Below are 12,784 nucleotides of genomic sequence, written 5' to 3' on the forward strand. Positions count from 1 at the left end.
TTTTTTTTTAACTAAAACACAAATCACACACATTAGCCTAGGACTACACAGGGTCAGGAGCATCAATATCACTGTCTTCTGCTTCCACCTCCTGTCCCACTGGGAGGTCTTCAGGTGCTGTCATCTCCTACGATAACAATGCCATCTTCTGGAATACCTCCCAAAGGACCTCGTTGAGTCTTTTCTTGAGGAGGTATCACTCTTTTCAGAAATATGTCCATGGTAATTTGCATGGCTTCTTTCCTTCTCTCTCTCTCTCTGTCTCTCTCTGTCTCTCTCTCTCTCTCTCTCTCTCTGTCTCTCATTCATTGATTTGCTTGTAAGCAGATAATTCACCTTGAACATCCTCCTTATTAATGAAAACCTTTTGGTGTTGGGGTTCATGTTTTCAAACTTTTCAAGGCGCTTATTGAGGGTCTGCAAAAGCTTCTGCTAACCCCTTCACTGTGAATTTTCTTGGTTCTACTTTTTTTTCTCCTGCAGTCTCCTCTTCTTCAGTTCTATCTTCCTGTTCCAGTTTTAACACCTCATTAGTCAGTTCCTCAGGAACCACCTCCAGGAGCTCCTCAATGTCATCTCATCCACACCCAGGTTCAAGTTGTTTGCCATCTCAACCACAGTCTTGTTGATTTTTACAACCTCCTCATCCTTGACAAATCCTTTGATGTCATGGACCAATCTCTTGAGCATCTTCTTCCAGATGCCATTTATACACTCCTTGCTGACATCACCCAAAGACCAAGCAAGGTTCTTGACACAACATATATGTAGTAATCGTTCCAGAATTGCATCAGTGTCTTCTTAGTGTCTTCCTCAATTGCAGCAATAGCCTAGGGAAATAATGTCCTTCTCCAATAGTAGGCCTTAAAAGCTGTTATAACTGCTTGCTTTATTGGTTGGATCAAAGAGATGGTGTTTGGAGGGAAAAATGCCACTTTGATATTGGAATGAAGATCACCAATAAAAGGAGGATGTCCAGGAGTATTATCAACAATAACCAAAATCTTGAAAGGTATGTTGTTCTCTGAACAGTATTTCTCCATTACACTAGCATAGCAATCCAGGAGAGCATCTTGGAAGAGGAGTTGGTTGTCCATGTCTTCCTATTGCTGCTGCAGTATACTGAAAGTGTGTGCTTACTGATATGCTTTAAGACCTGTGTTCTCACTGGCCCAGATCACATAGGGTTTCAATTTATAGTCTGCAACATTGTCCCCAAGCAAGACTGTTACCCTGTCCTTAAAAGCATTGAAACTTGGCATTGACTTAGCCACCTTATGGATGAAAGCTCTTTCAGGCATCCATTTTCAGAACAGGGAGGTTTCATCCAAATTGAATATTTGCTCTGGCAAATAATTTTCCTCCATAATCAGCTTATGTAGAGTTTCCAAAAATCTTTAGCTGCTTTCACATCAGCACTTGCAGACTCACCATTCACTTTCCCATTATGTAATGCATAACAATTCTTAAACTGTTTAAACCATCCAGAGCTAGCAGTAAATTCAACATTGTAATCAGTTTCAGCATATTGTTTCAACATCATAAATTTTTGCTTTGGCCAGGATGGTCATAGTGCTGAGAGGGATGTGCTTCTGTATCTGGTCTTCAATTCAGGTCATTAGAAGTTTCTCTTTGTCAGATCTAGGACTTTCTCAAAATTTTGTCAGTCTTGTTGCCTTCAATGAAGCAGATCCTTTAATAGCTACTATAACTTTGTTCTTATTCTTCAAGATCGTAGGTATGGTGGAATGGGACATAACTGACTCATGAGCAGTAACTATCACTGATTTTCCATCGTCGTAACCCTTAATCACTTTTGATTTTATTTCCAGGTTAATCGCTCAATGTAGCCTCTTAATGGCAACATTAGCGATGGATTTTTTACACTTAGGGCTCACGATGAACAAAACAGCACGAGATTAAATCAAGCACTAGAGAAAATGATTTAATCAAGGGACAAGGAAAACAAGATGCATGAGGCTACTGCCAGTGTAACATGGCATACTGTTTTATAGCAAACATTTTTTTAAGAAATAGAAAGAGTAGACTCTAAAATAACAATAAAAAATATAGTAAATACGTAAACTGGTAATATAGTTGTTTATTATCATTTTCAAGTATTATGTAGTGTCCATAAGTATATGTGCTATATATGTATAGTATATAATTGTATGTGCTATATATGGGGTCTGACAATTAAGTTCCCAAACTTGTCACAACAATGTTGCTAACCTTTTTTTATATCAGAGGGATTATTCATTATGAATTTGTACCAACTGGACAAACAGTTAACCAAGTTTACTATTTGGAAGTGCTGAGAAGGCTGTGTGAAAAAGTTAGATGAGAATGTCCTGAAGTTTTCACCAACAATTCATGGCTCTTTCATCATGACAATGTCTCATAGCACTGTCCATGAGGGAGTTTTTAGCCAGTAAATAAATAACTGTATTAGAACACCCATCCTACTCACCTGATCTGGCCCCCAACGACTTCTTTCTTTATCCAAATATAAAGGAAATATTGAAAAGAAGACATTTTGAGGACATTCAGGACATCAAGGGTAATATGACAACAGCTCTGATGGCCATTCCAGAAAAGTGTTCCAAAATTGCTTTGAAGGATGGGCTAGGTGCTGGCGTTGGTGCATAGCTTCCCAAGGGGAGTACTTCAAAGGTGACCATAGAGATATTCAGCAGTGAGGTATGTAGCACTTTTTCTAGGATGAGTTCGCGAACTTAACTGTCCGATATTGTATGTGTATAGCATGACTGGCAGCTCAGTAGGTTAGTTTGTACTAGCATCACCACACATATTGAGTAACGTGTGTGTTACGATGTTAGGACGGCTACTATGTCACTAGGCGATAGGAATTTTTCAGTTCCATTATGGGACCACTGTCATATATGTGGTCCATCACTGACTGAAAGGTCGTTGTGGTGCATACGTGTATATTATATAAAATTGTATACTTCAGAAACATAACCAATAATTACAAAGTCAACATGAGTATAACTTGAGTCAATTAAGAGCAATTCACATTAAGAGTATTGAATTTTTGGCCTACTGCACTTTATGTTTAGAAATCATTGTGTTTGCAAGATAACCTCTAAATATGATAAACTATTAAAAGAAGTTGCATGTAGACAAGGCTAAATTTACATAAGCATTTCAGTTCTAAAGTTGTCATTTTTAATTAATAAAATTAAAGAGCAACTTTGCTATATTCTTTTCATTGAAATAAAACTATAAATCCCTAGTCTCAAAAGTTCTAAATTAATACAATATTTGTGTGCAAAGATATTATTTTAAGCAATCATTTGATCTATTTTTCTAATCCAATAGGGCACATCATGAGGAATTAATGTTATTTTATATATGGCAAGTGGCTTAATCTTAAATATTTGTTTTATAACATTTTATAATCTTAAATATTTGTTTTATAACACTAATTTTATGAAAGGCCTAATTAAATTAATAATTGTTTATAGTGATCCCAAGAAGGAAAAGAGAAATGGGGTAGGGGGAAGGTAACTTTTGAATCATTTTTAAGCATACAGATTGCATTTCTCTAAATTTTGTCATGTTTTGCCTTAAAGAAGTATGGGAAACTTCAATGCAAATATATATGGTTTTAGAATTTCATAAGCAGTTAAAGCTAGAGATTAAAATAAAAGGGTTTTGTTTCTATTGTAGGCTTTCCTAATGTAGTGTTCAATTAGAAACTATTTTGAGGTTTGTAAAAAATTTTCAAAAGATTTGATACTATCACTACATTTTTGTGACGGATTTAAAAACAGTGAGTTTTTTTCTATTGTACAATTCAAAACCAGAGATTCTGTGTAATGCATGCTAAGAAAACCCCACTGAGTAAGTCCCTGGAAAATCTTCACATAACTTATGCCCATTGTCTTATGGTCTATAAAGCAATGTGTTGAGAATTTAAAGAACAAATGAGCAAAAATATAAAATATGTCAAGATGTCTTTTCATACTGGTTTAAAGTCTAGGCTAGGATCTGTCTCAAATAATGATACATTACCATATGAAGAATCAGTCTTTTGTTTGCCTGTGAAGATGATACGAGTAGTACCTTTCAGAGGCTGGATACGAGCCAAAAGTAAATGTCTATACTGTGCATTTACAGGAAAAAGGGAAAATTTACTCTTGTCACCAAAGGTTGTCGCCACCATTTCAATGCCAACAGCAATCCTCATTCTGGGGTGCAGTGAAGAGGGAGACTTAATTCAGTGAAAAACAGCTCAATTGTGAACCGTTTAATTTGTGGAACAGCTCGGCTGTGAGACAGCTCAATAGAAGTGGCTCAGGAGAGGTAGCTCAGGGAAAGTGGCTCAGGAAAGATGGCTCAGGTGTTACAGCTCTGGAAAAACAGTCTTCCATGGAAACTGAAAGTGTGCTCTGTGGAGGCAGAGGTGAAGCTGGTCTATTTAGAGAAGGGTGCCCGCTCCCTGCCCATGATTGGTCTATTCCTATGCAAGTGAGGACTTCAAGTCCTCACAGTTTGATTGGACAAATAGCACCTGATTGGTCACAATGATGCCATTCTGATTGGTGCAAATGAGGATGTAGCTGCTGCAGCCCTGATTGTCTATAGGGTAGGTCCTTAGCCCATTGGTTGATTTATGAGCCTCAGAGCTCCTTTATAAGGATTGGCACAGATGGCAGGAAAAGGGTGCATGAGGCAGGCAGCCCAGTGCAGCTTTTACCTGAAGTGCAGAGTGCATGAGAGGCCTCTGCTTGTCAATGACTACTAGACTCTATAAATTTGAGCCTAGTTAGCTACTAGGTATCTTTACATTTATTCTTGGGGACAACACTCTGAACCTTTTTAGTTCACTCAATCTCACTGATTGAATGTAAATTTCTTGAAGGAGCAGGTAATGTCTGAATTGACTGTGCATTTTGCACAAGCCTTGTGTTTGGGAGCTGTTGCACATTTTTTGCCTGTCAGGAACCAGCCGTGTACATGGCAACCAGCTACTTTTTTGAATTTGCTCATTTCTCCCAATATTATTTTTCTTCATAAAATTACCATGGGACTTAACTGTTTCCCCTCCTCACTTCTAATTCCTTTTGGTATTTGAGTATCCAAGCAGTTTAAAGGGACTGAGGCAGGGATATAGGTAAAATTTATGTTGATGATGTACATTTATGTACCGGTTGAAGTCTAGGCTTCACACTTGAGGCTCTGAGTCTCTGCCCAGCAGGATCCGTGGAAATCCCCTTCCCGCTGAGCCTCCCATCTACCCCTCAGAGGGTACTTATGCCTTCTTCAGAGCAGCTTATGCCTTCTGCTTAGGGCTTATTGATGTTTCCCTGCTACAGATCTCAGTCCTACTGTCCACTCTCTTAACCTGGTGGCTTTAGTCTGCTCCAGGGTTGGACCTGGAAGGCACAGCTGGGTTTGATCTTGGTCTTGCTGATGATGGCGTCTATAGATGCTGAGTACCCCACCTCCAACCCTGGCCAGGGAGGCTTTCTCTAAGCTGATTTGAAAACTATTTTTTTGGGATCCCCAAAGGGTGGTCTTGGTCTCTGTCTTTTGTTTGTTTGTTTGTTTTTGAAATTTCCTTTCTTGAGGAACATGGAATCATTTTCCCAAAGTTTGATTCAGAGGACCTTTGAATGAACACATTTGATATCCCATCCAAAAGCATCCTTCTTTCTTCAAAATGCGTCAATGTCTTGGGCTGAAGTCTTGGAGTATCAATTTACATTTCATGGGACAATTCCCACTAGAGCCACTGTCATGCAGGGAGTCACGCGGGGTCTCCGGTCCCGCTCTCCACATAAGAACGCAGGATACGGTGCGGCCAAAGAGAAACACTCACGGAGCCACAGATAGGGGAATCATACCACTATATTCTCACTGGCAGCTGGGTTGGAGACACAAAAAGCAGGAGCCACATTGTTCGCAACCCGCTGTCCTAACAGCAATCCACACTTGCCAGCCACCATCTTCTTGCTAGCCCCCCATTTTTCTCTGCTAGGGTGGCCACGGCAGTTATATTAGTGACCAATGGCTCACTGGTTACAGCTGATGGCCAACTAGCCACAGCTGATGGCCATCCAATCACAGTTGATGGCCATTTTCTACCTGAGCCAGCACCTTTCCACGTGAGGCCGAGAGCCTGGAAACTGCACTTCTGGCTCTGTCCCCACACTCTACTCCTACAGGGTCTCGCCTACAATCTACACAACAAGCATCTTTCGTGAGGGGCCCTGTGCGAGGAGCCTGGAGGTGAATGCAATATCCTGGACACAGTCAGACTCTCTGGGCACAGCCAGGGTTTCTCAGGGCACCACCAATCCTTCTGGGCACAGCCAGACTTCCTGGACTTCTTAGGGTGCCACCAGTCTTCCCGGACACAGCCAGCGTTTCTCGGCACCACCAGTTCTTCTGGGCAAAGCCAGGGCCTCTCAGGGGACTGCCACTCTCTCTGGGCACAGCCAGACTTCCTGGGCTCAACCATGGCTCTCAGGGCACTGCCACACTCCCTGGGCCTCTCAGGGTACTGTGCTGGAACAACAGCGACTCACAGTCCAGGTGCTTACATACTCTCGATGGTGGCCAGTCAAGACACAAAAGCAAACATCCGCCAGTTCCACTACATGATGGTATGTTCCCAAACAGTCAAGCAGTCCATTAAATTAGGGGTGGAAGGCAATTCCCCATAGTCCAAAGTCATTCGCCAGGGCTGTCCTGGGGGTGAGGGACGACCTTGACCTCACCCTTAGCTCCCATGGAGGACTCAGCAAGCGTTTCCTCCTGGGACTACAAGTCTTGCATCTGGGCTGCCTCAGCAAGAACTTCCCAGCTCACTGGGCCGCAATGACATTCGCTTTTTCGGCCTATGTTGGTTGGGGAACCGTCCACGTCTTCCCACCCCTCCATGGGCGTCGGCAGCTCTCCGGCAGCTGCTCCTCCTGCTCTTCCTGAGACTGAGTGTTCATACGCACAAACTGCTCTACCATCCTTCGGAAACTTCTGGCCGGCACCATACCCTGCTCACGAAACTGAGCTTCCATACGTTTAAAATGCTCCATTACCACTTTGAACCCTCTGGCTGGCATTGTACCCTGCTCGCTGCGCCAGGTGTCATGCAGGGTGTCATGTGGGGTCTCTGGTCCCGCTCCCCACATAAGAACGCAGGATACGGTGAAGCCAAAGAGGAACACACATGGAGCCATACATAGGGGAGTCACACCACTATATTCTCGCTGGCAGCTGGGTTGGAGACACAGGAAGCAGGAGCCACATTGTCCGCAACCCGCCGTCCTAACAGCAATCCGCACTTGCCAGCCACCATCTTCTTGCTAGCCCCCATTTTCTGCTAGCATAGCCACGGCAGTTATATTAGTGGCCAATGGCTCACTGGTTACAGCTGACGGCCAACTAGCCACAGCCGATGGCCATGCAATCACAGTTGATGGCCATTTTCTACCTGAGCCAGCACCTTTCCACGTGAGGCCGAGAGCCTGGAAACTGCACTTCTGGCTCTGTCCCCACAGCCACTTAGAAGCTTCTTTTACTGACCTCTTCATTCTTGAATAAAACACACAGTCCAGAGAGTCTTCCATTGAAGTTATCTAGAATAGACTGCTCGGCATTTAGAAGCGCCACCATTTGTCCTTTTCAGCCTCCACCCCTTATTAATTACTCCCAGCCTAACCTCTCCACTCTTGCATAGTAAGCCTCTACAACTTGCTTCCTACCACTTTCAAACTTAGAAAAAGTTGAAAAATTAGAGACAAGAAAATAAACGGAGAAGATAATAACTTTGCAGTATGTATATATGTATTATTTATTTATTTAGTCTCCTTAATAGCCCACATCTTGAACTGCCTTTTGGTCATTGTGTTCTCCTAGTTTATTTTGAACATCTTTCAAAAATTGCATTATTTTCATTGATTTTCCAGGAATTTTATTTGGTAAATTTTCAAATATCAAGGAACTAGTTATCCTCAATTCTATTTCTTATCCGGTCAACCTCTGCCCATCTTTTCTATGTCTTAAAAAGAAAATTTACCATTTCAATTTTTCTTTAGTTTCACTTCAAGACTTTAAAACCAATACTTACTTCTCAGGAACTATTTTTCAAGTTTTTAAATTATCTAAACCACTTGCTGTTTTTTTTTTTTAATATTTCCGCCTGATTTTTGGCCAATTCACTGTTCATTAGCACCTCCAACAGATGGTGAGCACAGAGAGAAAGAGAGAGAACACTTAATTTTCCTATTTGTTGGAAACTTGAATAAAAATGTTGGTATGATAGAACATTAAAATTAGTACCTAAAATGGAATTTAAAATTGGTCTGTGGGAGGATGACACTCTTCCTTCTCACAAAAGAATATAATGATAACAATTATTGTCAAGCCCCTGACCAGTATAAGTGACATGTGAAAGGGACATTTTGCTTCTTTTGCATAGGAAGATGCTGCTGCTGACACTTTAGTGAAAAGAATCCAGAATCTGTGCTCAGATGGCCTAAATTCAAGTCTTATCTTCATGTCATTAGCTTACGTGATCCCGAGCAAGGTGTGTGTGCTCTTTCTCTCTGTTCTCTCTTTTGTAAAAGGTAAGCAACAATAGATTTTTCATAAGATTGCTGCAATGAACAAACATCGCATATAGGAAGGTACCTTAAAAACTCTACGGACTATTTCTATTATTTATTTATTATTATTATTATTGTTAATGTGTTTGAATGAGTTACTTTGATTCATATACACTTTCTTATTTAGTTTTCATGCAAAATAGTTGACCAAGGTGATGGTTATGTCTATACTCTGTGACAATAAAACATTTTATTCCCTTGATAACCTACTTGGTTTTAAGTGACAGAGTAATGACCTCAGCTCTAAGTCTCTAGTTAGCTGAGATACAGTCCAAACCAGGAAAATAACATTTGCTCAAGCATGGAATCAATTGTACCTAATATCCAAGTCCATTAGCAGTTTTAATAGCTCAACTTTGTATCTTAGACTGTGTATTTTCTACCATTGGGAGAAAAATCTGTAGTGAGTTAAAGGTTCTTCTCTAAGTTTCAAATTATCTAAAACTAGATAAAGCAGGTAATGCAGACAGGAAGAAAAATGGAAAAGGAGGCAAAAAAGTTATATCCATTATTTAAAGAGCTTGGAATATGATGAAAATAAGATGAAATGAGTAAAAGTTTGGAATGATGAAAATAGGATGAAATGAGGATTTCCTAAACAGATGATAAGGCTTGGAATATACATGACACTGCAATTAGACACGTGTAAAGAACCTATTGATAATTTACTCTCTGTCCCCTTGAGTATAAAACATAGGAAACTGGTTTTCAAGTCATGCATAATTTAGGTAGTCTGTAAGTAAATAATTTTTGGGAGCAGAGTGGTTTTATTTCTATGGCAGTATATAATTTTCTGAAAAATGCAAAGTTAAGACAATTCCAACATGACAGTAAACTTGTAATCTATAAAACGGTATGGGTATTGAGAGTAAGCCCATCTTGCTGTTAGTCAGGTACTCAAATGGAATTAGATTTTAAAATATTTTAAATTTCATGCCAGTTTTATATTAAGAGCTGAGTCCACAAGTGGAAAGTTGCACGTCTGGGGGAACGTTTCACTTTATGGGTGTGCATGTGTGCTGTGAATGTGCATGGTGTGTGTGTGTGTGTGTGTGTGTGTGCCTGTACTCATGGGTGAGTAGAGAAAGGAGAGAGGATGTGGTGAGCTGAGATGTGAATGATGGGAAAATAAAGGCTGTCTTTGAGAAATTGTGAGTCAGCAAGAACAAAGAAACTCTAGAATACTGAGAGATTTATAAATGGCCACTGAAAGTATAAGCCAGAAGATTTTTCTGGGAGACAACTTAGGGAGAATCTGCATTATCTTGAAAGGGAGAGTTTAGTTGTTTAATAAGAATCCAGTAAACTCTGGAGGCTTGGTCAAGCAGCATCAAAGGAAACTGTTTTAATTGGAAATTGAGGTTTTAATTTAGGGCCCAGGCAAAAAGAACCTGGCTTTGGTTCCTAATATTATCCAAACCTTTATATTCTTCACACAGAGGTGAAAAAACAGTTAGACATGTTCAAATTATATCTAATTTGAATCTAATTAACCATATCTTTAAATGGTGAGATTATGGCAATTTAAAATGTCATCTTATATTTCTTTGTGGCTTCCCAGTTTCATGTGTTGAGCATACATTAATTTTGTAATTAGACAAAAATATAACAAACATTCTTGAAAATACATTTAATCATGGATTCTTTTTGTACCATCTACTCTGGGGGTCCAGGAGACAATGGAGTTTGTTTTGGGCTGCCATCACTCGAGATCTAAATGGTGACATATCATGCTCTTTAAAGCTCTTGAATGATAGCAGGCCTGTGATGGAATTATAGAGGCAGGAAGGAATCCATGGCTATTGTAGTCCTTTGCTCTTTCTCTTTATTATCTTTCTCACAAGGATTTAGCTGAGTTGATTCAGTCCCACCATTTTAATAGGAGGAGTGCAACGCTTTTCCCTGAATCATGTGATCCAAAGTGTTGGGGGGAGGGTGGGCACAAAACTCCCTTAATCTCTTTCCACCTTATTTTGCTAAGACAAAACTACACTTTCTCAAAAAGGAACTTCCACGAGGAAATTAAAAAAAACAAAAACAAAACCAGACATTTTGCAACAGACATGCTTTAAAGCGTAGCCTTCTATCTTCATCCTGAAATCAGATCTTGGCATATTTTAATACCCACACAAATTCTACATTGTTGGTGAGAGCCTGAAGGAAATGTTAGGATTCTGGCAATTCTTGACTATTCAGTTTTGTTACTGTGTTTTTTGCCCTCTTAGGAATTTATGTTTTCACTAAAGAAAACACAATTAAAGAGCTCCAGTATCTGATGTTAATGGACAAATGGGTAACATAACAATACATTACTCTATGCTAAGGTTTTCAAAGAATGTGCAGGCAATCTGTTGGAAAACTACAATTTTTAAGTTAATGAAGTACATTAAAAAATATTTTTAATCCATACTTGTATATTAGTACCATTTTACCCATATACTTGAAATATTACACAAAGTGATTGTACAAACTCTTGCTGAGTCTCCACTAAATTCCAATCAAAGTGGCCTGACAAGAGCATCTAAGGGGCTTTGTCTATGGATGGATGCTTTTCCTGTCATTGAATCTGGCAATACTGATGCTCAAACAATTTGTCCAAGTGTAGTGAGACCATGATCATCTTTCTCCCCTCCTTTATTCCCTCCTCCTCCTCCTCTTCTTCCTATTTCATTTGTAGGTCCCTGAAATCCCTCTGGTCCTGGAGGTATTACACATCCCCCTTGTAAATCGGAGGGTCCTCAAACCCTTCCCTGCCTTTTATATGGATCTTTCATAGACCCTTCTTCTGAGGGCGTCTATGACTTTAGAATCCTGGAAAACTAGCCCTCACCCTGGAATCATTTGTAGATTTTGTAGAGTTCATCTGAAGCATGCCCTTGACTCAGAATTGAGTTGACTGATAAATTTCAGCTTTAAGAACAGCTCTGGGCAAGTGCTTACCAGAGACCCTGTGAACTGAGTGACAGAGACCACCTTCCCTGGAGTCTGTATCAGTAGCATCAGCATCATTCTTTGGTTAGAATCTTTCAAGTCTGTTTAAGAGTTTATTTCTCCTTTAAAGTTGCTACAATATGTATAAGGGATGTTTCCCAGTCCCAATTGATCCACAAATAAGAGAGGAATAATGTAGTCTGAGTCCTGTGAACAACCAAGCTTTTCTAGTCCAGGTTATACTCCCTTATAACAAAGATCTTTACTGAATCCCTAAGGGGCTTCTAGCGAAGGAATAGAGCGGCCCTTCTCCTTCTTTGGAGATGTGGAAGGGGAAGAGGAGGCTTGTCCTGGTAACCGTATCTCCCCTCTGCTTAATCCCCAAGGGACAATCTTATCCTTCAGTTGTACACTCTAGTTTAAGATAATCGCATACATCCCACAGGTCAATGAAGTGATGTCAAGGGGAAAGGGAAGGAGACAGAATCAGGAGTCGTGAAGGAAAAAGGCCTTAGATACAAGGGTGTGTCACAGAGGCATGCCTTAATCTTTTGGATTGGGGACAACCCAGCAACTACCTTGAGTTCAACTTTGAATTGTCTTGACTCTAAATTGCTTGTAATAATAACTGTTAGATACCAAGATACTGACATGATAGGTTCCTTGTATTTTTCAAATCACTATCTTGAATCATATCTCTTCACTCTCGTCTTCCTGAGGCTTTTGAGTCTACCAAGTGAGTGCAAATTTCATTTTGGTTATTTTCATTGTCTTCCAGCTTTCATCTAAAACTGCCCATTGGCATTTACCTGCCAGCGTGCAGCTAGAACGCATAAAGCCATGTTAGTTGATGAAGGTCATTTATTCTCACCAATTAGAAAATAAGCTATATGGCTTCTGGCAAGCCATTACATACACATTTTTTAAAAAAGGCTCGGGCAGTTCACTAGGAAGAAAGACTCCAAAAAACCAGAGAAAGAGGATAAGAGAGAAAAACATATCAGTGTCCACACAGACTTTTATGTTTGGTATTTCTTTAGATGTGTGCTCTTCTTCCATATAACTGGAGAGCTCTAATGAGGCCACTCTTATTTTGTGTCTTAAAGAAATCTGGTGATGATTTCTAAATAATCTAAGCAGAGATCTTTACAAAGCTTTTTGAAACAATTTGAGACGGTATTCCAGGTAACCGATATGTAAAATCTAGATTTGAAATT

General features: G+C 40.0%; 1 protein-coding gene across 2 annotated transcripts in view; it reads left to right on the forward strand.

The window, feature by feature from the left end:
* The window catches only part of ARHGAP24 (Rho GTPase activating protein 24), a 701,125-nt gene that overhangs the window by 233,306 nt on the left and 455,035 nt on the right, over positions 1-12,784 (forward strand). The gene's annotated exons all lie outside the window — the stretch shown is intronic.

Source organism: Rhinolophus ferrumequinum, chromosome 5 (genome assembly GCF_004115265.2).
Source record: "Rhinolophus ferrumequinum isolate MPI-CBG mRhiFer1 chromosome 5, mRhiFer1_v1.p, whole genome shotgun sequence".
NCBI lineage: Eukaryota > Metazoa > Chordata > Mammalia > Chiroptera > Rhinolophidae > Rhinolophus > Rhinolophus ferrumequinum.